Source organism: Gallus gallus, chromosome 1, assembly GCF_016699485.2.
Source record: "Gallus gallus isolate bGalGal1 chromosome 1, bGalGal1.mat.broiler.GRCg7b, whole genome shotgun sequence".
NCBI lineage: Eukaryota > Metazoa > Chordata > Aves > Galliformes > Phasianidae > Gallus > Gallus gallus.
The window spans coordinates 159019776-159046500 of NC_052532.1; the positions used below are offsets into that span (position 1 = coordinate 159019776).

General features: G+C 35.0%; 1 protein-coding gene across 7 annotated transcripts in view; it reads left to right on the forward strand.

Annotated features, from left to right (window-relative positions):
- The window catches only part of PCDH9 (protocadherin 9), a 706189-nt gene that overhangs the window by 5178 nt on the left and 674286 nt on the right, over positions 1–26725 (forward strand). The gene's annotated exons all lie outside the window — the stretch shown is intronic.

The following is a 26725-nucleotide window of genomic DNA, read 5'->3' on the forward strand; positions in this document are numbered from 1 at the left end:
AAATAAAAATAAAAAACACAAAGAAAAGAACTCAACCCCATTATCACTTACCTGGGGCTTACCCACACATTTTCAAAATGCCTCTGGTACTTTGGATTCTGAAGATTACTGTTAAAGGACTGTATGTGTCCGTGCATATGCACATGCATATGCATAAACAGACATATTTGTTTTTTTTTTTTCTCCCCAGTATTTGACTATCCAAATGTAAACGTTACTGAAGAAAAAACCTCTTTTATGCCAAATTTCAGTCAGAAAAACGTGACTGTTTCAAGACTGAAGGGATGTGTACATTCAATGTCAAATTTCAAAGTGAGTTGGCTTGAGTTTCTTTTACAGTTCAAGCTGATATGGAACTTTGTTAAGTTAGTGCTACTAAAGGGGTTTGTTTTTTTTTTCCCTAACAAAGACAGCTGAATTTCCAAGCTACTTCATCTGTGAAGCATGTGGTTTGTTCGTAGAATATAACTAAGCCATATGGAAGTCTTCCTCTGTTTTGAGTTTAAATGATTTTGTTGTAATAGATTAAAGTTCGTATTGCATAGACAGTTTGTTGCATATTTTGAGAAAATGGCCAAAGCATACTTTCAAAAGGAACGCATTCTCTGAATACATCTGAATTATGCAGAAAGAAGTCAGCCCATTGTAAATATTTTTTCATCTTAGTAATGCATAAATGATCTGTCATAACTCGTTTTAAACTGTGAAATACGCCATATGAAGAGGGATTAGGAGGCTGAGAAACTCATATTTCAACCAAATCCAGCATTAGTTTTTCTTAGGTCTAATAATTCCTTGCTAATAAAGATTTAAATGCAGCGCTGTCTAATTTATTTTATTGGTGCTTGTCTTTTGCCACTAAATTAGAATGTCAATATAGCCTGTAGATGGCACTAAGGTACTATGTCGCTTACGCTGGCTGGGTGCCAGTCCTGCAGTAGGTAGGAAAAGGGGGGAGGGAAGGACCAAGCTGATATTCCAGCCAAAGAACCTTTTATTTAATGGTTGTTGCACTGGACTGGTCAGTAGTTAAGTTTGTGTGTTTACAAAGCAGCTTTCCAAGTGCTTAACTTCCACTGCACCAACTTCTTAGGCGTTAGGAATCACTTTTGTATGCCTGTTGGCATTGTACCCTCCAAGTTATGGTGATTTCTCAGAATTTATTAGAGATACGAATCTTACAGAATCAAGCAAGACACATTTGGGCTTGTCTTTGCAAAAAGATTTTGACAGTAGCCAAGCTTAGTATAAAGTCATTCTCTTGCTGTTGCATTAGCCTTATCTGAGATGAATGTGATGTACCCAGAAACGTGTCTTGACTTTGGGTGTCTGTAAGGTGTCACACTAACAAGATACTAAGAATAAAACAAGCACTTTTGAGGCAGTTCTGCTAATAACTACTCTGAGACAACTGATACAGTGAGATACTGAAAACATCTGAGAAGGTTCTCACAAAACTGTCGCCTTTCTAAGAAATTGAAATTGTGGTGAACTCCAGGAGCAGTTTTTAAGCTGCTGTACAGCACCATATACATACTGTCTGCATGAGTTTAAGAGAAGATCTCATTTAAAGCAAACAAAAATAATCTTTAGAAGAGCTGTGCATAATCAGTGGTTACTTGGCTGAAGTTTTCATGAGATTTTTTTTTCCCCCTGGTTCAGTTACAAAATGTAACACCCCCAACCCACGCATTTCTTTTCTGTTCAGAGATGTTGTTAAATTATCTTAAATTAACTCTCCAAACTCTATTAAGAAACTCAGACTTAATCCCCCACAGTATATTGGGGAAGTTAAGGTCTGTAAGATAATGTACCTGACAGAATGTATGTGCTCTGCACAGTGAAATTGAATATGAGCAAAATATAATTTAGGAAAAAAAACAAACAAACAAACAGAAAAACACCCTGCAGGCAGTATTTTCAGTTACTTGTGTTCATTACATTAAATATATTGGTTTCATTTTAATATTTATTTATATTCCTCTGTATGGATGTAATTCAGGTTTCACTGAAGTCTTATTAAATCCTCTCTGAAGTCAGCAAATATTCATATCATGTGATTTGAATCACTCCTTGCAAAAGCTGCAATATTATGTCTAACTGGAAGTATAACTTTTCCTTAGGCAGACAGTTATCTGAGTTTATGTACTTTTTTTCTGTGGGGAAGGAGGAGGTGGTGCTGAGGTTTTGTTGTTGTTTTTTTCCCAGTGATGCATGTTACAGGAAGTAACCTTATGTACCAGTAACACTTTTGGCTAGAGGAGTGCAGCCAACAGTGGCAGTAATCATTAGCAGTCTTTGTACTATTCTTTCTGTAATTCCTGGGATAAAGATGCATCTTGGCTAACAGTCACTGGCACTGCAGTTAAGTACACTTCCATAGGTCTTTTAAATAGATTTTTTATAGAGTATCTCCTTTAAGCAAAATATTCAGACTTAAAATAGAAATCTTAGTGAATAGTAGTTAAAACTAATGTCACAGTATTGGAAACACTTTTTTTTTTTTCTTTAATTCCTTCATGAAGAGATATTTAATTCTGTTTTCTTGAAGTTTAAAATAATGCTTTTCTGTGTCTTATGCTGGAAGTTGTAGTAAATTACTTGTATTTTGGGTAAGTTTTCTGTGTGTGGTTTGCAAAGGGCGTGGGAATTGTGGAGGGTGTTGAAATAGGGAAAGAATATAGGATTAGTGTTCATCTAAGAAATGCTAGCATCCTATGTTTCTACTTCAAATTTCTTTCAGTTCAAGCAAAATATACATGAAGTGTATCTGTGGATGACTAAATTAAAACTGGTATAGAGATGAGACCCAAGTCCCCACTTCGACTTTATTCAAACAAAATCCTATTACTTCTAATGGGAGCTGGGCCCTAGAAATATGTTGGAACTGGGACCTGTGTCAGAAAGCCTTTAGAATTCAGAAATCAATTGTTCAATACAAATTTATTACTATTTTTCACTGGGCAAATTCTGTGTTATTGTTGATGATTTTAGAGGAAATTATGTGGTTGAGTCTTTTCTTCACGTCTTTTTGAATTGCACAGGTTGATGTTTCAGAAGTACCCAGTATAAAAACCAAAGCCTTCTTCAAGTGCCTATCTTGCAGTAAACCTGGTGGATGCTCTGAAAAGAGCATTTTTGAATACTTGAACTTGGGATTGTTCTAAATGCTAATTCACATAATTAGGAGTATGGAAAGGATGTTACACACCACCAGCTCATATAGCTAAGCTTCCAAAATCAGTGTTATGACTCATAAAGAATGCTGAAATCTATGCAGGCTTCTCAATCAGTGTTCTTTTCAGAATTTGATTGAACTTTAAAATGCACTTGAAATTAGTAAGTCAGTACACCAAACAACTGCATAGAAATATAGTAGAAGATGACGTGTATTCTTCAGAGTGAAAGACCTTTTATAAGAAGCAAATAAACAGACAAAAGCCTCCTACTCAGTATCATTAGGTTAACAACAGATTAAATAATAAAAGAAATTATGGCCAATTTGCTGTGGTTATCCCAGTTTTAAATTATAACTTCATTTAATCAGATTTGAAGCACAGCATTGGCAAATAAAACAGTTTGTAAAATAAGTTTCAGTGAAGGTTTTGAGCAAAACCTTCAGTCTGCATTCCTAAGCAAATAGCATTTAGAAATGTGTTTAACTTTCATTTAAAGTGATGGGAATGAAGCACATCCTTGAAGTCCAAATGACTTCAGATGTTGTCTTCAAGAAAGACAGTACATCGTAAGTTTTATGAGCCAAGCTGATGATCTGTAAATTCTGGAATTGTGTACAGTTGTAGTACTTCCAGGAAAGCTGAAAATGTGTTGTAACTGTCCTGTTACTTCTATGCTCTGATGGCAGAAATTAAGGATTTGGGGCTGAATGCATTCCACACTAAAGTTGTTTTTTTTTTTAATTGTCTTTTTTTTTTTTTTTTAAGTAATAATACTGTCAGTAACTATGGAGCTTCATTTACTCCTTTTTCAGACAGTGGACTTTTTGCCTGACCAAGGAATGAGTAGCCAGGCTCCTGCTGATCAATGCAGATTACTTAAGCTTATCATGTAGGCTTTCTGTTGGCAAAAGCATCTGATATTGTCTTATACTGGAATGTTTACATTTGTGACTTTGGGGTTTATATAAGGAAAAAAAAAAAAAAAAGCTGAAAACGTTAATGACTGATATGCCGAGAGTGGCAATTTCAAGGTATACATGAAGGAAATCTGCATTGGAACAGCAGTATAGAATTTATGTCACCTGCAAATATTAACATATTGTAACCATAGCATTCCATAATTCTGTACATAATATTATTTTTAGTAGCCCTGTTTTAATACTCAGTGGGAAAAAAACCCACACAATTCCACGATTTCTTTTCCTTTCCCTGTTTAACTTGTTTTATAAGTTAGCGCGGATGTTAGTCTTGGGTGAGGACTAATCACCTGGAAAAATGTCTGCATGTAAAATTCAATTGTTTCTGAGTTCCATATATACATATATCTATGTACTAAAATATTAGAAATGTTGTAGATGCACAATGCATTTTCTTTTTATCCTTGTATAACTGAAAAATAGGTTAACGGATTTTGCTCAACTGTCTAAAGAAATTCATCTTTCAGCTGAGACCAAGCATGGAAAATTTCAGCTGAAAAGAAGAATTTTTCAGAAAGTTAAGAGCATGTGAAAACTGGGGGGTTATAATGGAAATCTGAACATAACCTTAAGCTATAATACCATTTTCAATAGTGACAGTAGAAATGCTAAACTAGGGTAGGGAACATTTTGTGTGTACAGATACAGACAGGAAAAGCTTAGCAAGCTTCCTTGCTCTTTAAATGTTTTCCATGCAAAAGAATTTTATCGGATTCACTGGGATCTCATCTGTACTGAATGTGCAAAGCCAAAATTTCTTAAATGCTAATACATTTGTGGCACACATGGGACAGTGAATTGGATCCTGAGAGTTTAATACAATTGGAATTCTGTGATAATGTTCTTTTGTGTATAGGAACAAGGAAGGATCCTTCTTGTTTCCACTTTTCACTTCTGAAGAATCTATTCTTCTAGCACGGCAAAACCATATCAGCCACGTTTTATTGACAGCAATTTTATTGTAGCTAGAGGCTTACAGTAAGCTGTTTATTGCTGTTCCCTAACTCAGTTGACAGCAATTGGGGAATTAATTTTCTTGCCCCTGATGTGCTTTCTTGGGTATAAACAACAGATGTTAAAGATATGAAAACTGTGACCCATTTACATGCGGCAGCTCTTTATGGGCACAGCCTACCTGTCTGAAGTGCAGGTTTCAAATCCTAAGATTTCTTTCATCAGTTCTAGGATTCTTGTTTTTGCAATACAACTTTTCATCTGCACAAATTCTGTTCAAGAGCTAGTATGTGATGCCTAATGGACTGGTCCTCATCTAGGTGAATTCAGTTCAAAAGCAGCTGAGTTCAAGTTTCATTTATTTCAGAATGTGCTGCATCTTCTCACACTAGGATCGAATTGTACCCAATATACAGAATATAACTGACCAAGTGGACCTGCCTATTATAGGTGATACTCAGGTTTTGGTGTCACCCTGCAAAATAGCAAATTGACTTTAAAATGTATACTCAGAAGTTTCCTCAGTTAATTCTAAAGTAGAGTTACTTGACATGCATTCTTTGCCAAAGGAAAAGAAAAACAAAATCACATATTACTTTCTTCTTTTATTACTGGTTTGACTTATGGCCTGTGATGGAATGTATGCAGAATGATTTATCCCAGTAGACCAATGTGTGCATTTAATCTGTTCATTTCTGGTTTACATCAAATAGCATTCCATTGACTGGAAAATGATTTCCCAGGCTGTAGATGAGAAATGAATGGATGCTATCAGCTATCACATTTACTGAAGCTGAGAGTGGGAACATCTTTGTTTCCATTGGTGTCTTTTAGCAAGTCGTTTGCTGCATAAAGGAGTTTAGTGTCTTACTTAAGTGAGATTTTAAGTGCTCGTCTTGACACAAAATATCATCGTAACTGTTCTTTTATAATTAAAATAACATATAAAATAGTTACTTCTAGTGTAGCTGCAATGATTTTATTTATTTTTTATTTTTTCTAATGGGTGGTGCTCTAGAGGGCTATGAAAAACAGGTATTACTGATATAGGACATCGTAAACGTATTACTACACTCTTATGTTAGTTGTACAGTTACGAAAACTTCAAATAAATTGTTTTGTTTAGTACTGTTTTTGTACCTGTACAAAACCATGTGTAGATTTTTCCTAGGATGTGAGGAGTCAGCAAAGCATTTGACCCAATGTAATTTTTGTATTAATTTCATGTTGATCTTAATGGAAAAATCTGTGAAATCTTTCTTAGTTTTTCTCTAACTTTCTTGGTAAGGTAGTTTAAAAATGTAATTTGTAATCACACTGAAGTGTTCAAATTGTAGTCTCTGAAGTGTTGCTCTCTCTTTTTCTTACCTGTTGTTTCTTTTCCAGCAAGTGAGTAAAAGTGAGAGATATGTTTTAAAGTTGACGTGGGGTTTTTTGCATCTCCTATTGCACAAAAAGGGACAATTGAGTAATTCAGCAGTTTTCAGGAAATGATTGAGAAATGACTGCAGTTGATATGTAGCTTCTGTAGTTTCCTATGAGATGATGTTGTAGCTTTACCATTTCTTTTGTGAAATGCCACACTGATTTATTTATTTATTTATCTATTGTTGTGTATATGTATTAATATTTCTACTTGAAAGTTTTTCTTGAATATGCACAGTTCTTGCTACAATAGGAATACAAGGAGCCTCTTCTTAGAGTAGCTGTTCAGTATTTGATGTTAACTCCAAATGAAGATAAATCTGCTGATTTATGCCATCTGTAGCTCTTCCTGATGTTAACCGCTTTATAAAAGATGTAAGATAACACCAAGAGAATATTTTCAAAATCTAAAAACATGTAAGATGAGTTGGGACTCATATGAACAAAAAATCATTTTATTCTGAGCAGAATTTGATAAAATGTGGAGGATCACTTATCTACGTTTTCTTCTTTCCTTTATTCCTCACCCATAATCACAGGAAGAAAATCTAGGTAGCGCCTTAAAACAGCAACATCTCCCTGATCCAAAAAAATTTAATTTGATATTCTCTCTGGCTGATGGCTGTAAGAAAAAAAAAAAACGATCAATATTGATTTGTAAAATGCTTCGTAAACACAAATTGATATTCTTTCCTTCTTCTTCATTCCTTCTAACCAAATTAACTGTGAAATACTACTTGTACTTTAAATTTTTCAGTATATTCATTCTTACTATATCCTAGGCTTTCATGTGTTACTAATTCTGTGATTGTTTTTCTTAATTGTTAAAAAGTCTTTAAAAACTGCCAATTCAATACTTTCTATCTAGTAAGCTACTTTAATAGCTTTATTTAGCCTTGTTTGGTCATATAGCCTTTATTACTCTTAAAAATCTAAAAGGAAAGTCATGCTTCAGTTGGTAATGATCCTTCCTACTCTTACCACCTCTTGTAGATTGGTGTCTGTCAGCAGTATCTTTTAAATGGCTAAACCTGGCAGATGAAAGTTTCTGCCTTGAAATCCATGATTCTTCAAAGCATACAAGTCAGGAAAACAACTGGGTTCCTCATGGAAAGGATATCATACATGCTTCTATATATGACCTATTTATCAAGTTATTATAATGAAAAGAAATTAAGGATTTGATACTGATCTTCATGGTGGAATACTTCAAGCACTGAGTCTTTTATTGAGTCTCCCTTTCCCCCATACCAGAATTTTTTGGAAGAAAGTTTAAACACTGGCTAAAACAGAAATGGGTCTTGGAACTACAGAAAAAGGTGCAGAACTGTGAATTTTAATTACAGCAAATACCTCCTTGATACGTAAAATAAGGTGTCTTCTGGATGAGAGTGATATTAAACCCCTGGCTTTAGTACTTTTCCTCAGTCAGTGTTATACCAGTCCCTATTCTTGCAGCATGTAATGAGTGTATGTGAAGATGTGCCCAATTTCCAACTGTGGATCTAGTCTAATTTCTGCAAATGATGTTCACAAATAGCAAAAATCTTCCTTTGTATAATTTTCAGCAGTATATTTAGCTGGTAGCACCTGTGTACGCATTACCTGATTTTGCCTCTGTTGATACTGTGGTTGGATTGGTATAGTGTAACTTCAAATTGTATGTCAAATCTTAGATGCTTCACTGGGTTCACAGTTTACCCCTTCTGAAAGAAAATACTATATTTAAACTAGCTTCAGAAGCTGATGGATGTAATAGGGTGAGATGCATCCCATACTAGTGAAGACTGAATATAGTGAAGAGTATGTACCAGTACTTCTTGTTTTGTTAGTAGAGAGCATGATCCATTCCAGCTTTCTTACTGAAGTCAGGAGAAGGATTTTAAGAGTAGGTATTTCTGAAGGTAAAAATATCATTTGAATAGTGTATAAGCCCACAGAAGACAGATAGTGTGCTCAGTTAACTTTGGGAAAGCCTTCTTTACAGTATGGATTGAATGCAAGGGCTCCTGGATCAACAGAAACATTCTTTTTCTTAAGTTGTTATCAGGCCATTTGCACAGCTGACTATTATAGGAAGACAGTACGTTGAAACCACAGTTATTTTGTTTTGGTGCTGTGCTGAGTACTTCTGTTTTTCCCAAATGCTGCATGTTCCCTGATAGCTCATTCTGTGAATGGAAGTAGAGAAAAAGGAAGCTGTAAACTTTTGATCTCTATCCAGTGTTACACCTGGCCACTTACATCACAGCATAAAAATGCTTCTTTTACCACTCTGTTTTAGGTATGTGTCCATAGCAGTATGAATTTTCAGTCACTTGTTAGATTGTTCGCTTTCACCATTTCAGAAATAGAGGTCAAAATATCACTGAAGTGCAAGTGTTGCCAGTAAGAGAATTTGAAATTACCTTCAGTTTGTGACAACAGTACTCTGAAACATGGATCACTCTGGAGCCTGCAGAATCCAAAGCAGCAGGAGGTAGACCATGCACCAATAGTAAAGTTGTGGTCGTCTCCCATGTTTTTAACAACTGCCATGAAAATATAAATAAATAAATGAAATCTGCATTTGCATAAGGACAGTAAAACTTGCCTGTTGAAATGTAATCTCTTCCATGTACAGGAGATGGACTTTCCTATTTGAGATTTCATCAGCTTCATCTCAGAAAGCTGTTACATCTGTCAAACATTTCAGTTTGAAATGAACACCTGATTTTTTTTTTTATTTTTATTTTTTTGCCTCTGTGTGCTACGAGAGCCCCTGGTTGTCAATCAGTAGAAATACAAAATGAGTCAAGATAGATGATCCACGACTATGATTGGCATTTTATTTTTATTTTACAAGCCCTTTTTTCTTCCTCCAACTGTGATGACTGAAAAATGGCAACACTTGTCTATGCTGTGAAAATAGATGAAAAACATGGATGTAGCAAAGGGAAGTGAGTTTTGATTCACTTTGATCCTGTTTTTCTTCACTTCTGATAGCCATCCTTTCAAGTATTAGAACAGTTCAGGTGGACAACTACAGGAACTGTAATTCAGTATTGCTATGAATTGTGTGAATGGCAATCTCAAGTGATTGAGATTTAAATATATTGTATGATTGAGATTTAAAGACTTACTTTTTCTTCATTTTTACTATAGAATTAATTAATTGCAACAAACTGTATGCAGCCCATAGTTTTTATCTGGTAGAGCAAGACTGCTTCTGAATGAGTTGTATGGGCTTTCAGAGTGCCTCCAGGTAGAGGGGCAGGACTTGAAGTAATTTAAATCTCATAACAGTTTTGGTTTTTAATCTGCTTCCTTGATTACAAATCACAACTTTTGTTTCTTAATGTGAATTTTCAATCCCTAGACTAAGAAACTGTCAAAAAAGTAGGCATTTTTGAAGAGTATTTAAAAGATATATGTATTTCCCTGATTCTGTTATTATCTATTGATAGCAACTCTGCTGGATATCACTGGATTTCACTATTACTCAGTTTTCTTAAAATGTAGACATTGGTCCTGTGCTTTAGCAGTTGATTAAGAAATATTCTAATCCGTCACAGATTATGAAGAAACTAATGGCATGTGAAGTATTTTAGTCTTTAAGATCTACTGTAAATGATATGAAAAATAGTGTCATTTGGCTGATGCTTAAATACATCCATTTCTTTTATGATATACTGTCACTACCCTTTCTTGTTCCTTTTTTTCATCTCTTCTTTCATTCTTAGAGGTTTTTTTTTCTTGTTGTTGTTTTTTTTTTGTTGTTGTTGTTGTTGTTTTTTGTAAAACATATGTATGCACACATTAGAAATTTGATACTTCCTCTCCGATACTGTCGCATCAGAGAAGTGGCACATTTGTGTATGATGTGTTGTTGCTAGTTCAGTTTGGGACCACACATTTCAATAGATAAGGACTGATGAACCAACTGGCTTCTTTAAGATATGAAGAAGTGAAGCATTTGGAACCATGTCTGGATAGAAGCATAATATGGAAAGTAAAACACCTTTTTAACTAGCTAGATACTCGATTTGTCTTGCTCCAGTATATATGAGAGAGCAAATTATAGTTATTAATACACATTTGAAAAGGAAATGAAATAGGTAACACACATTTTCTATCTGTAGCTTTGTGGCTTACTAAATTTGTGTTGCAAAATTTGGCAGTACAAAAACTAGGGCCTGACTTCATAACTCTGGATTTGCAGCAGTGATAACTGGGACAGTGTCTTCAGGTTAAAACTGTAACACAGAGATTAAACAAACATAACCCTAAGTTGCATGTCAGGATCTGAAGTGGCTTTAACTTGGTGGACTTGTAGTACTAAGGGCACGTATAGGATGAACAGAGACGGCTAGTATTTTAGTGTTATGCACATGCATTTTAATACTGACAAAATCTGATTCACTTGTGATTGATATTGTATAGGCATGTTACATGTGAGTAACAGAGGGCTGAAGCAAGTTTTGTGTGGTGTAATGACTTGTATTAATCATATTCCTTCAGAGCAGGTAATGTCTGTATTGTAAAAATACAAAACCAAAATCCTCTCTATCCATCTTCACCTACAACTGTTGAAGTACGGTGCAATACTATAGTACAGATTTTCAGAGTTTCCTTCCAGATATTACCAGTTATTTTGTGGCCATCCTGCATCTGTCATAGTTAAAACCAGCAGACAAAATAACTCTTTATTATATATATGTATATATATATATATATAAAAATATTTTTTTTTCAGAAGATTCTTCATACTGTTCTCACAGGTGGTATAATGCATTCACAATTTGTAATAGATGTGGTATCTTACTGAGACTTAGATAGAAAATTGATTTTAAAAACAGCTACAAAAAATGTAGCTCACAAAGCAGAACACTGGAGTTTGCAATTTGGTAACTCGGTCGTGCTACTTGAATTCAGCAATTTGAAAGGGAGACTGGAATGAGAGATGAAAACATTTATGTATCTTTACATTTTAAAATGATTAAAAGCTCTGTGTGGATGGATATCTGGACTTGCAGGAAAACTTAGCCTTTTAATAAGAAACCTGGCAGTGCTGGTGCGATATAAAGATGCCACTGATCCTTTAGTCTGCTTGTTTAAAGCACATGCTGTGCACTATTCAACGGAGTGGTTGCATGCAATGATTTCTAAGACAATTCATAGACAGTGCAGATCAACTGCAGACCAAGTATTTCTTGTTGCCAGTTAGGATTTCTGTCTGTCCTACGTATGTCACAAAAATAATTTCTGGTTTCAGAACTATCATTTTCTGGATCAGTGGTGACCGCACTGAAAAATACTCTGCATTCACCATCTCACAATTGGTATTTTTAAATATTTATAATGTCCTAAAGCTATAAGCTTAGCGTGTTTTCACTACTGTTGAAGTTCATTTCAGCAAGCCTCTAGCCACCTAAGAACATTGTATCTTACTTCCTGCAATACTCAGTAAAGATAGCTGGGGTTCAGGAGGATCCTCTGCACTTTGTGCTGTTGTTTGCTACTATTCATGACATTTAGACTTTTGTAGGGGCGCTGTGACTGTACCTTCAATTAAAAGCCATAGGCAACAAGCATAACAGAGGGAAGCCTTCAGAATACTTAGCATTTTGCCATTTTGTCAACTAGAGTAAAACTAGCATGAGAATAAATTGACTGTGTTAGCTTAAGTGTGATCTTCACCTAAACACTGCCCATGAGACCTCAGATCTAGCATAAAACACCAGCTAAAATGTTGAGGGGCTTTTTTTGAGATTGCTTAAATTTATCTCATTTCCTTTCAAAAAGAGCAGCATAATTCTACTCCAGTTTTAAAGCCTTAAGCTTTGGTTGCCTATCTTGGGTTTTCATTACTTTTACACATATACAGTAACATAGATAATGAGAAACCTGCAAAACCTGCGTATCACTGCATGTAACATTGCTCTTCAACTATTTACCACCTCATTAGCTTCTTCAATAGCATAGATAAGTTAGCATTCTGTCATGAAATTTGAACAGCTACCACAACCAGCTGAAGCTTATAAACCAGAGCATAATAACTTTCACAAACTACATGAACTCTTGCAGAAGGAGATACAATCTTGTAAAAAAAAAATAATAAAAAAAAAATCACATGAATTTTTATATCTATATAGCCAATTTGTTTGACATTTTCTCCAGTAAATTTTGCTGCTCTCAGAAATATTGAGAATACAAAGGGAGGAATTTAGTTTTTGTGTTAGTCTGCATAACTCAATTGACTGAGATAGAATTGGTCTCATTTACATTTGGACTGTGCTGTACACTCATTGCTCTTTGAACATCATGTGCCTTTTTCTCATTTTTGTTAAGGTTCTATCTTCACTGCAAAATAAGTGAATTTAACATCCAGATTGCTGTTGTGAGGTAGCTGTCTAAATGTAAAATCCATGTGGAGAGAAGAAGCAGGTATTTTGTACTTTGATGTAGCTGATCGAGGTCAGCTCTGAACAATACACTTGGGGTTGATGTCAGCTGGCTACGTACAGGTGAAACTATAATACTTTATCATTAGCAGGATTTTATACTGCGTTACCTACTTCAGTGTAAAATCATTTTAAACTATCTTGCAATGTAAAGGTGCCTTTGAGGATATGTATTACATGTGTACTTATTTTAGGTTCTTTCACGTTCCTGAAGCGAGGCAAAGTGAATCTTTGCCCTGCTGTCTGGCAAAACCATACAGTTTAGTCCTGTGGTTGAAGCATAAGGTAAAGTCCATGCTGAGCTTTCAGATTTATCCCAGGTGATATTAGGAGACATACACCTAAAAGTTCCTGCCAGGCTTACAGTACTATCTGATGTGACTACAGTGCATTTTTATGACTTCTTCAATTTTATGCTACTGTTTTGCAAACTATGCATAATTGCATCAATGATTACAGGTTCACACAGTGGTTATAACTCAGTCATCCCTCAAAACTGGAGTGGTATGAAGCATGAAAATCAAGCATTAATTTAATGCACACCATTAAGTTGCGATGGTGATGATATAGATCTGCCTGTATTCAATTTGTACATCAGTAAACCCCAGTATTTTATAGGGAACATGATCAGAATAAAACATTTCATCCACAGTCTACTCAATTTTGACAATAAATAGTGGAATTCAAACAATGGTACATCCATAGCAGGGTAGGCAAATGGTCCTCAGCTTGATTTGTCTTGTTCAGTTTTTCTGTGATGTAGTTTGAATCTGCCTTCTCCTAAGAATGCACTGCTCAGTATATGTCTCCCACCTTTGTTAAAATGGCTCCTGAATTTGCCCAAAGGCTTGAATTAATATCAACTGAAGGATTTCTATTCCATTAAAACTGCCTCTTAAGATTTGCTGTTTTTCTTAGTAAGCTATCTGGATAAACAGTCGTTTTATATGTTGCATTTCTTATTTAACTTTTAAAAAATCTCCCTATATCTCTTAAAATATTCCTTTATCATTGTCTTTTCTCTTACATTTTTTATTTAAATTCATTGACTCTTTTTCTTCTTTCTGCTTCTGAACTTTGTAGGTAATTTGCTTGCATCATGTCCTGTACAAATATTCGACTCAGCTAAGGATCCTCTCCTTTTCATTATCTTTTTTTTTCTTATTACATTCCCCCCACTTCCCCAAAACACCTACAAGACAACATATTTGGTTCACCGTCAATAGTTACTCAGCTGGAGACATTTCCCATTCACATGTGATACCTGCTGGTTGCTGCTTCCAATTATGCCATATACTGGAAAGCCGAGCTGTTGAAGTATTGGAGTCAATGTTATAATCAAACTATTTATGATGCTAGCAGTATCTCATGAAGGGTTCTGGACATTGTCTGGTTTCCGCCATAAGCAAAATACTGACAAGTCCTGCTTTGTTTTGCTGCTTTTTCAGGTGGCAAAAAGCTAGACATACATTCATTATATTGTAAAATCACAACCTTCGAGATCTTGCTCAATCTGCCCTGCAGCTATTTATCACATGATTGCAGGGAATGAAAATAACATTTTTCCTTCTACTAGAATATGTTGCTAACCTTGAGGCAAGATAGTGCATAATTTTATGTGTGCCTAGTCTTGCTGTTATATATAGACTGTTCTGAGATGAATCAGTGTTATCATTTCCCAGAATTTAGCACTAGTGTTTTACCAGAGCCAAGGAGATTTCATATACTTAGGCTTTTGGCTGCGACAGTGACCAGGGATCCCAAGTCTGAGTCACATTTACACTAATGCCATTAGTGTATATAGTCATGGAAAAAGGCCAAGAAGATGTTAATACCATTTACTCCCAAGTTAAGGGTTTTTTTGCTAAGGTTAGAACTTGCGTGTAATAATCTTTGTGTTAAAGCTATCTGAGCCCAATTCTGATTGCACATCCATACATGTTGTATTTATGAAATTAGAGCAATTCCACTGATGGTTTTGCTTGTAATCAAGAGCAGAATCTGTCTCCTCACGTCTGTGTGTTAATCCCTCCTTCTTCCAGGAAACCGAAAGATCTCTAAGACTCTTTTCTTTCCTGCAGCACCCATCCTTCCCTTGTGGTTTCTTGAGTAATCCCTGCTTTTTAATATGAAGCATTAATTTACTTTAAATAGCAGGAATTAGGGAAACCAGGTCTCAGTCCCTCATAACATTTATGAATTTAACCATCGAAACTACTTGATGCTTTTATAAGCATAGCTATAGTCTGGGTTTTCAGCTAATACACAGTTCTGACTTACTGGTTTAGTTTATTCACTGGCTGATATTACATGGATACTTTCTGTCACAGCCCACTTTTGAGTCACTTACATATATAGACAACATTCTTTGTGTATTGCCTAAAGATAAACATATTCAGAATGCAGTTTCCAAACTAGGTTCACTGTATTTCAGTTTTTAACATTTGTGACACTTTAACATCTTAAAAAGAGCAGCACAGCATGAAATTTTTAGGAAAAGTGTTGAGGAGTAACTGATGAAAACAACTATTTATGCAAATAAGGGTATAACCATCGTTTTAAGAAATAACACACTTCTGAGTGTAGATATGTTAGGATTGCCTGTGCCCCTTGCAAGAGCTTTTACAGTTATAAACTAGATGTATTTATTTTCTAACCAGGGGAGACAAAAGAATCATATTTTAAGTCCATGGATCTGTGGCACTTTGAGGTAGTTTAGCACAATAGTGTGATGCATTATGCTAAATCCAAAACCATTGGAGCTTCAGATTATGTTGTTCTAAATTGCTGTGTGAATTTATTTTAGGTGTTCCTTAGTTGATTAAAGCTTCATAGAAACAAAACAAAACAAACAAAGAAAAGAAAAACACACACACACAAAAAAAAAGAAAGAAAAATCAGAAAAAGAAGTTTGGTTTTACTATGTGTGTCCGGGTAACTATCCCAAAACATGAAAGCAGCAGCCTTCCTTTGCAGACTTAGCAGAGGCACAGATTTAATGATAAATTCTGTAGAACACAGTTGGGCAAAATGCCCTCTTGTTTTATTGAGAATTCTGTTTGCTTAAGACCTGTTTTCCCCTTATCTGTGAGTTTTTTGTACAAACTGTGTTGACTCTGATCCAGTAAAGTAGAGCAAGCTTCTTAATCTGGCATGTTAAATAAAAGCTCAGCTGGGAAAGGAATGCAGCATTTTGTCTTTGCATTTCAATTGAGTTGAAACTTATTATTTTAAGCTTAGACTGTGATAATAATCTCCGAGCTATGTAACATCATTTACAAACTTAGGTGATAGATGCTTGGACTGAATACAAAGATATGATGGGACACAGTTTTCCTGTTAATAAAAACCAAAATAAATAAATGCAACATTCAGACTTCTGTATTCAGTTATTTGAAGCAACTCAGCTCTGACTTGCAGAACTCCTGCTGTTTTGAGTCACAGACCTTTCTTTCAACACAGACAGCAAATTATGTTAATCTGCATGCTGGGCAAAAGCCCAGTTGTGAACAGCTGAAAGTCTAAGAGAAGTTTCACTTTTCACCACATCCTAGTTTTGAACTGCGACAGCTAAAGCAGAAAGGCTTGCTGCATCCAGAAATGTATGTTAGGACATGCACCTCTTCCCTAAAATTCTGGCATCATTTTTTCCTCTCATTTTGCCTTTCACTGGGGAAATAATTCATATTTTATATGAGTGGAATAAGAAAGAATTGGGCTTTTAATTTTAAAGCAAATGTATGTATATATATTTTGCATTTGTGCTGAGACTATAAACTCTGCCAACAATATGAAAGAAAATCACCAAATATTCTGTAACTCCTTAAGCAATTATCACTGAATACCATGTTTCAGAATGTAATGAATAAATAAACGCATAAAACTTCAAAAAGAAAATCTAGCACAAGTCATAAACAAGTAACTGATGCAAATACCAACATACATAATTTTTATGTTAATTCATATCAATTATAAAATATAAATACATTGTCAGTAATCTTAGGAATGACTTAGAGTATCTTCTTCTCCTGTGATGAATGATGTGAGGCTGCATCTATGCTGAATGATTGTAACCTACTTTATCTCCCAGGAGTACTAAAGATACTCAGTTTAATATACAGAAATATTTGTTAAGAAGATTACCAAAACAATATGGTGAGCTTAGACTAAGATCATACCATAAGATCAATCCTTGAGTTGCTCTCTGAATCATAAGAAGAAACAGATTGTGTCAAATGGAAAGTGAGAAATAATGTAATCTAACCAATCTGCACTTTGGCAAAGTCACTGTACGCTGTCTGAGAATTCTTTCCTATTTTCAGTTCATGTGGATATTTGGCACTATACTGAAGAACAGACCATTATGATTGTGCATGTCTTTTCCTGGAAAACAGAAGTATAGGCAGGTTCAGAGAGGTCTTCATCAGCAGGTTAGTTACACTGCTACCCAGAGCAAACCAGCAGGAAGAATATACAGTTGACTGTATCAGTACTTGCAACAAAGCTTTTGTTGGGAATTGGGGTACTTAAGAAAGCACAGGAAAAAAAATATATATATATTTTCTTCCTTCACAGATTTTATTGCTTCCCCTGAATTGTTCTGTCCATGATTCCTGTTGATTTTTGAACTCTCTGGAGTTTTTTTTTTTTTTTTTCTTATGTTTCTGGGAACTGTGACTTTTTAGAAAGCTATTGATGGTTTTGTGACTCCTGCTCTTTTTGCTGAGGTTTAACTTTTCCATCTCTTTAAAGTGCCTTGGTTTCTCTCCTTATTGTCTAGGCAAAGACAACTTGAATATTCTTATTTTTTTTTCTCTCTAGTCCTAGCTGTGGGCTTACTGATATCACCTTTGTTTATTTCATGGTGGTAGAACGTGGAAGTACTCACACAGAGTAACTCTTGCTTGTTATGTGGTTAATCACTTGTGGACATATGTAGGTCTTGCATGTTACTAGCACATGCTGCTTTAGAAACAGTTAGTATTAGCTATGTATACATTAATTTATTTGCCTTTGGAATCTTAAACTTCAAAACCTCCCTGTTCGTCAAACCTATCAATTACATTCAGTTTAACTGAGAGCTATTTTGAACAAAGCAGGCAATTACTTATATGGGATGTAATATTGAATTGCCCCTGAAAATGAATTTAAAAAGAATATATATATATATTTATAAAAATTGAACAAATTCTGAAGTATCTTATGATAGAGAAATATAATTACTACTGTTTTAGTAAAGGGTAAACTGAGTTAGAAAGACAACATTGTAAAGATGGCACATTTTCAAATCTAAGAATAGAATGTGAACTAAAGTCTATAAATATTAGATACAGTGGGCCTTCTGTATAGGCCTGTGAATTAGATATAAAAAATTGAAATTTCCATGAAAGAAAACTGAACAGTTTTAGAAAGATGAGAATGCCAGTGCAACATCAGCAGTCATTTGCATAGTATTGTCAGGGACAACTATTCTGGAGACAATTCAGTGAATCAGAGCTGTTTGATTAATCAAATCAAGTCTCTGTTGTAGTAATGCAAAGAGGTTATGTCTGCTGGCAATCTGATTTGAAATCAGATGTTTATGGATTAATGAACACAAGAAAATTGCTTCTAAGCCTCTTTTCAAGCAAAATTCTCAGTCTTTAGAAATGTGGGTAAGTAGGGAATGATTAGCCGGGTCTGACAGCACATTTATCCCTTCAAACATGCACTCTTTACAATTAAATAAAATCCAAGCAATTAAAAGCAGACAAAATAAAGCAAAGAACAAAATTTACAAGCTGTGTTTGCTATTTTATTAACATAAGGTGATTAAGAAAATTGTAATCATGGTTTCATTACATTCTAATTGAAGGATAAACTTAACAGAGCTATATTATTTCATATCAATGAAGATCTATCTCACAATCTTCTTTTTAAAAGGTAGTCCAGGCCACATCTTCAAATGACTCTTGCACTATTATTAAGTAAAATAAATAATTAAAAATATATCAGTCTTTCTTTTTTAACAGTTGTTGTTCGTTACATTATCTTGAAAAACTGTGAACAGTGTGCATATTATCAAAGGAAATGTGTAATCCATTTGAGCATAAAGGGAAGTTCTTCAGCCTTCATAGGAATTGACTCAGAAATAATTCAGGTACAATTTTGTGTTCCCTTTGGTCTCTTTCTTTTCTGAGAAGGCTATCTGCTTTGGTTTGATACTAAATTAGTTATATCTAAATGCCACCTTCGTTTCTGCCCCCACTGAGCTTAACAGTTAATTTTCCAGGCTAGAATAAAGAAATCCTCGCTTTCATATTTTATCCGATCCCCACGGTGCAATAGACCAGTAAGAAGTATATAGCTCTTACCGAGTTAAGAGAATAGGAGCACTTCTCTGAAGAAAATTGGCTGGCTTTCACTCACTACATAAAAAACGATCAATTAAAAATAGAAACAGCTGGAAATGAACATCTTCCTCTTGTCAAAGGTGAAAATTAAAGTGCTCCCTGATTTTATTTTATTATTTATTTATTTATTTTTAAGATGATTATAATTATTTTTCATTTATTCTCTTACTTGCTAAAGTAACGCTGATGGCATTACCTGGTTGGGCTTGTTTTTCAAAAACTGACTGTGTGTAATTTGAGGTAGCACTAGCTGCATGGAGTATGTGCACAAGATAACAGAATCCTAAGTTCACATGGGAGAGAAATTTTTATCAGAACAATCTAGCGAAAGCAAAAGTCATCCATTAAAATCTGTGGGAAGTGTACAATTGCTATTAAATACTTTTGAAAAGCCTGCCTTCTCATCTCATATTAGACTCAGGAGGATCACAGAACTAAATCCTATGGGTGTTTGCTGCTTCACCTGCACGCTCATCTGATCTGGAGGTTAGAATAATTTCAGTGGAAACTTCAGATGACGATCTGAAACAAAATAAAACAAAACAAAAAAAGCAAGATTTCAGCCACACTGTCTTAAAAAGCTTAGCAGATGGTCCTATGTTGTTCAAGGAGAAAAACAGTGAACTTTGATCAAGTTTTATACTATATCATCGTCTCAGAGCTGTGTATCTCTTAGTGTGTAATCATTACTATACCTCAGATTTTTTAACCAAATTAGTTTTGTTAATTTTGTATAAGTTTATAGTTTTAGTTATATTATTTGAGCAGAAAAATAGTCCAGGCAAGGAGAATGTGTTGTCGCTCAGCGTATTGCCTTACCATTATGCATATGCATGTGCAGACATGTTACAGATATTTACACATGTGTATTCATGTACAGGATTATATATACTTACTGAAATATTGAAAAGGTTCCAAACCTTTAAAAAAAGATACAGTGCTGTCCAAAGGTATACTATTCCTAAAGAACATGTACAGATGTTTAGTTAATGGTAAAATAGTCATAGAAAACTTACAGTCAAGTTCATTACTTTCAGAAAGACTGTTGCTTCTCTTTTCACTTACCCAACACTGCTTTACATGTTCAAGTTAAGAACTAGTTCCTCAGATAGTACTGGACATTCTTTGTGCTTATGAAAACAACTGAGGGTCTAATTTTATGACATTTGAAGATTTCCTTTACAGGATAAAAATAGATACCAGACATTTGTCTGAAAATGTTGTGAAACTGCAGTCCAGCCTCTCAGACTTGTCCCATACAGATCTGTTGTGCATATACAGCCAGAGTGAGTATGTGCTGTAGGAATGCCTGAAGACAGAGTCATCATAGAAGGCAGAAGAGATGATCAGTTTGTAACTGCCAAGCTCCTTAGTTGGCAGTTCACAAACTATATGAGAATTGAACCCGCTAGGGGTGTCACTAAGGCATTGGCTAGCATACAAAGGTAAAGAGTTTCTAACTGTAAGAAAACATGAGGTGTGTCCACATGAGTATCTATTATTCCATTTGGGTTTACTTTCATTTTATTATTTGTTTCTTGGTGTTAAAATCTTCAGGATCAGAACCACACGCAATTTTGTTCCTGTAGGAACTTTGCAGATATAGAATCATTGAATCACAAAGGTTGGAAAAGACCCACAGGATCATCCAGTCCAACCATTCACCCATCACCAATGGTTCTCACCAAACCATATCCCTCAACACAATGTCCAAACGTTCCTTGAACACCTCCAGGGTTGGTGACTCCACCACCTCCCTGGGCAGCCCATTCCAGTGCCTGACCACTCTTTTAGAGAAGTAGCATTTCCTAACGTCCAGCCTGAACCTCCCCTGGCACAGCTTGAAGCCATTCCCTCTAGTCCTATCACTAGTCACACGAGCGAAGAGGCCGACCCCCAGCTCACTACAACCTCCCTTCAGGTAGTTATAGAGAGCAATAAGGTCTTCCCCGAGCCTACTCTTCTCTAGACTGAGCAATCCCAGCTCCTTCAGCCACTCCTCATAAGGCCTGTGCTCCAGACCCCTCACCATTACATTTTCAAACCTGGGAAATATTTTCAGACTCTGGCACTGAACTGAGCTGTCAGAGATCATGATTTTCACATCAGGTTTATAGGACTATTGCACTGTGTTAGAAAATAAAATCCTTGTCAGGACCATGGCATGGCATGGTTGGGTACTGTATGTGCTTATGAGTAGGCTTGTGCTGAGCATCTTCTTAGACAAAGTCTATGTGTAAACATAGTTTGGGCTAATGCAAGCAGCAATACAGACTGGTGTGGCTTGTTTTGACGTGCATGGCATTTACTAGTACTAATACTAGTTTTAGAGAACTTCTAAGGTCAGAGTTAGACACATAAGCCTTCTTTTGCAGTCAGATTTCTCTTTTAGATATTGACTGTGTACTGTTGTTCAGCATGCATTAAGATCATTTAAACTAATTGCATGTGAGCCTTTTATTTTCATATAAGAAACTGCATTTGGCTAAGTGGTTTACCATAAAAGTATCCTGCTGTTTTGAAGTGTTGGAAAGCATACAAAACTGTGCGGCTGGTATTACTGGCAGATTTTTTTTTTTTTTTTAATTAAATTCAGCAGTGAGATCTCAACTATTTTTAATACTACTCATAGAAAATGATTCGCTTCCCTTTCAGTAAAGAATGTGTTAAGTTTGGGCTAGGCTTCAGTAGCCCCATCAAACTTTAACATGATTCTTCTGACTGGAATTTTCCACGTTGTGCTCTGTGCCCATCAAAGCAAATGAATAAAACTAGCTCAGTGATATGGTGGCAGTGCACATTCCACTCATGGGTCAATAAGTGAAATTCTTCCAACAGGATGCTAAGAACCTTGACTGATGTGTGCAGGGCAGGTAGATTGTATCATCACATTCATGACTGCTACTCTAGAAGAGTGAAAAATCTTTCTAGAGTCTTAAAGGACAAGATATCAGTGAAAGTCATATATTTCCAAAAGACAAGTCAGATCTTAAAAATAAAATGTTGCAGTGTTAAATGTCGGTGATAACTAAGAAGAGATTTATGTTAAAGCCTCCTCTATTTTGCAGATGATTCTGAAGATTTGTGTTTCTTTTTTGTTTGTTTTTGTGATTTGCTTATTTATTTGCCTTTTCATATTATTTCAGAATTAGAATCTCTAAATATGTAGACCATTTTTTTTCTTATTTAAGGATTACATTTGGATATCTCTCTCAGCACAAACCATAGTGCAATTAATAAATGAACAAGCTACTATGTAGAAAGTTCAGTAGATAGTCGATCACAAATCCTGGATAGAAGCCTGTAGCTGTTACTTTTTCATGTCAGTAGAATTACACCAAGATTTATGACTTCAGTATAGTCAAGTAGATACAAGGCTGATTGTTGTTGGTTGGTTGGATTTCCCGAAATTAAAAAAAAATAAAAATAAAATAGAAGAACTTCTGACTTTATGGAAAGATAGGAGTACTCATATTTGTGTTGGGATAGAAATCCTGTGGCTTGGTGTATGTGTGCCTTGTCTATGCATGTGAATGCATATGAGACAGACAGAATACACAAACAAATTACTTTGCAGTGTAAAAATATTGAATTAAAAGAAAAACAGTGGTGTTTATAGAGCATCTTGTTTTTAACTCGAGCAGCTCTGGAAAGCAGTGCTCCCAGTAATCTCTCTTTAACAGATTCAAGTGGAAGAAAGCCAAGTTGTTCAGTTGCACAATAGGTTGCAATCATGTGGGAGAGTTCCCAGTTGGGAGTTGAAAACTGAAAACCTGACATGCATAAGTGAATGAATCTACCCTACATGATGTGTTGATTTAGGATTTTCCCCCCTCCTTAAAAATACAGCTGGGCTTCTGCCTTTGTCTAGGTACAGAAGAGGCAACACTTTGTGAGACAGAAAATAAGTATTAAATTGACGTTTTGGATGTTGGTAATAATTTGTCCTGACATTATGAATATTGCTTGATCCAAGTGGGCACTATAAGAGCCAAATTTAATAGACTATAGTTGTAATTTCCTGCCTTGCAGACTGCAGAGATGTTCCAGCGTTCCTTCACAACAACAATCAGGGATTACTAAATAACAAGTCCACAGGATTGGGGGAGGATTGAAAGGATTAATGGAGTATGACAAAATTGCACCTGAGGGGGAAAGTCTGTAGCAGTTTTTGTATGGTGATGTGGTAGATCAGGCAAATTGGCAACTGCTGCTGATCTTTACACATGCATGTCTTCAAAGAAAGTGTGTGAAAGTCAAATGAAATCCAGCTATGTGGCTAAGGCTGTCATAAGCATTTATGTCATCAACTGCATAAATCACTTAATACTATCATTTTAAGTATTTCCATGATCAACTATATTAAGCATCAGTAGATTGTAGGCACTGTTCTGAATCATTTTTTACTCTGCTCTAACCTCTTATCCTGCTAAACTAAATCCTAAAAAAAGATTAAAAATGTAGAGTTAGTCTAAACCTTCTTCTCAAGGATAATTAAGGAGTACAATTCTGTTTAGGAAGAAGGTTTTCAGCTTTAGAACTTTATATATATATACTTACATATACTTACACACACTTACATATAAATTGTTTTGTAGTCTTCATTTACATTCTAACCCAACATTAAATAAAACCACTTCTATTCCTCAAATATATATGTATTAAAAGCAGCAATCACGATCTTAGCTGAAAGTTATTATGAGATATTGATGTACTTTTAACAAACCATTTAGCATTTTGAAACATCAAAATTTGTAAACTGATACTTGGTTTCTTTTCTCACTGGCTTAAATCAAGGATGCCACCACTAGCGATGGTAGATTCACATCAAGTGTAAACAAGGAGAAGCAAGAACAGAGCTATGCAGCTGTTTTTAAGAATTCTTTGATTCTAACTCTTCTTTGAAAAATAGCTTATCTATTACATACTGTTTATTCCTGTAAGAAAAAGAAAAGAGAAAAAAATGGGATTTGTTTTTGACTTAAGTGTGACGCTTTTAGATTAACAGATGGGCTTAAACCTTCAAGAAATAAAATGGTTCTTTTTCCCAGTTTGGTATAAACATTTAATGATTAGAAAAAAAAAATAACAAGTTGTGCAAAGAGTTAAAGTTCTGTCTATGCAGATCAACACTAGAGAGAGAAATTTAAAGAAATAAAAATCACAAGCATTCATCAGTTGCTGTCTGAGGTCATCTCTCAATTGTTTAAGGAAGCTCTTCTTCAGCAGCACTGGCTAAGATCTTGTTATTTAGACTTGTTACTAGAAGAACAGCAAACAATTTGTTAATTCCATTAGCCATCTTTTCTGCACTCTTGGAAATGTGAATGTAATTGTCAAGTATTCTTACTGTATACTTAAGCTGTCAGAGATGTTGGAAGGCTTCAGTTATCCTCTTTGAAGATATCAGTTAGGAAGGGGTGGGCTATTTTGCGTCTTTAAAACAGAAATGAAAAAAAAAAAGTGCCACATAATGTAAGCTAAGAGATTTATTTTTAACCAAAATTGACATTCTAATACAAAAGCAGGATTCTGACTCATAATGCTTCTGCACAGATTTATTTATTTATTTATTTATTTATTTAAAGACATCTTAAAAGTACAGCTTGTCAGTGTGCCATTAGTGTTTTTCCTAAACCTGTCTTGTCTCTCAGAGCCACGCCAGGGAATTCTCATTTCTGTTCACTTTGGATTCCTGAGTCGATCTGTAATGTATCATACTGTGTACTGCTGCATGTTGTAGACAGATGGGTGCAGCCTGACACAAGTTAGAAGGGATGTTGCACTCTTCTTGCATGCATGTTAGGCATAATCAGGGTGCATTTTTTTTAATGAACTATCTGGTAGTTTAGCATACAGAAACAGTGAAAAACAGCATTTCATTACAAGCATTTCCTCCTGTTAAGAGGGGTAACGACCAAAATCTAGTCTACTGCATTTAGCATGAAAGCAGAATTCGAGAATTAGGAACTCCGCCAAATCTAGATTACATCTGAATTGGAGTGTCTGTCTCTAAGTGATCACTGCTATTGAATAGTGGTTTTGCACAGAGGGAATAAACTTCTTTCCATAGAACAGACAGTTATATTGAAAAGACAGTAAGACTGTTGGGTGCAAGAGGCTTTATTAGGTGAAGTCCAGGAAAAGTACATGAGCATACCATTTACCCATGTGATTAAAAAAAAAAAAAAAAACTAGCATGCTCTCTTCTGGAGATCTTAATGTCCCAAAATTCTTTCATGGTGTTTAAAAATCCTCAATGTGTAATTACAGATTTCAGCATATTGCTTTTATGTTAGCAATAAGGAATGCAAAGCTGTCTTGACCTCTGCAATGCTTTGAGCTGTTCAGGTAGCACATTACAGAGTGGTTAAACATAACTTGCATAACCCCGTCATTCTCTAGTTGAAAGGACAGTAAACTTCTGAGATTATTATCAACTAACTAATTGTATGGTGTGCTTTTTCCACAGTTTAAATGGTAGTCCCACATTCCCTATACATGGTTTGTTTAGTTTTGGTGTTGAAAACTTTACTTTCTCTTTAACGATCTAATTTTGTATCATGACTATAAAATAATTAGTAGGTTGCTGCTCACTCTTAGGTCTTTAAAGAGGAAACACATTTTACATACTTCTTAAGATGTAACTTTGTCACAGTGTGATGATTTTTCTCTAAAATATCAAAAACAGAAAAGGAGGTCCATCTATTGGGTAAATTTTCCCTCTATGTGTGATATAATGTAATGAGTAATCATAAATGTAAAACACTTGATGTGACAGTTTTCTATATAATGATTATGCAGTAGTTAGTAGCCACAATATACTATATTACTCCTGTTATGTATTTTGGAGGTGGACGCTATGGATTCATAACATGGTTTAACTTGTATAAGTAGTATCAGTTCATCTGAGGGATACTCTTCCCCCAGCTTGAGAATTATGAATTTACAGTGTTGATTTTTTGAATCTTATGAGCCACTACAGAGTGGAAAATATTTAAGGATAACAGTGTATGTACTTCTATGTGTCACTGAGTGTTAAATAAGCAATCAACTGATTTTTAAGTAAACTAATATATATATAATGCATTATATTTATGCAAAAAAAAAAAAAAAAACTTGCAAAAAGCAGGTGAAGTGTTTCACTTACTGTAGTAATAGGTACCATTGCTATGTATTTATCTATGCATAGTTTAGGAGAGAAGAAGATGCTGTTAATGATTCTGTAATATTTTCTTCATTGTAGTGGCCATTGAGTTAAATAAGAATTCACTGGTATGTATAGTAATGAATCTTTAAAACTATCATTTCTAATCAGTGTTGGACAGTGGAAATAAACAGGTATCCTCTTAAAA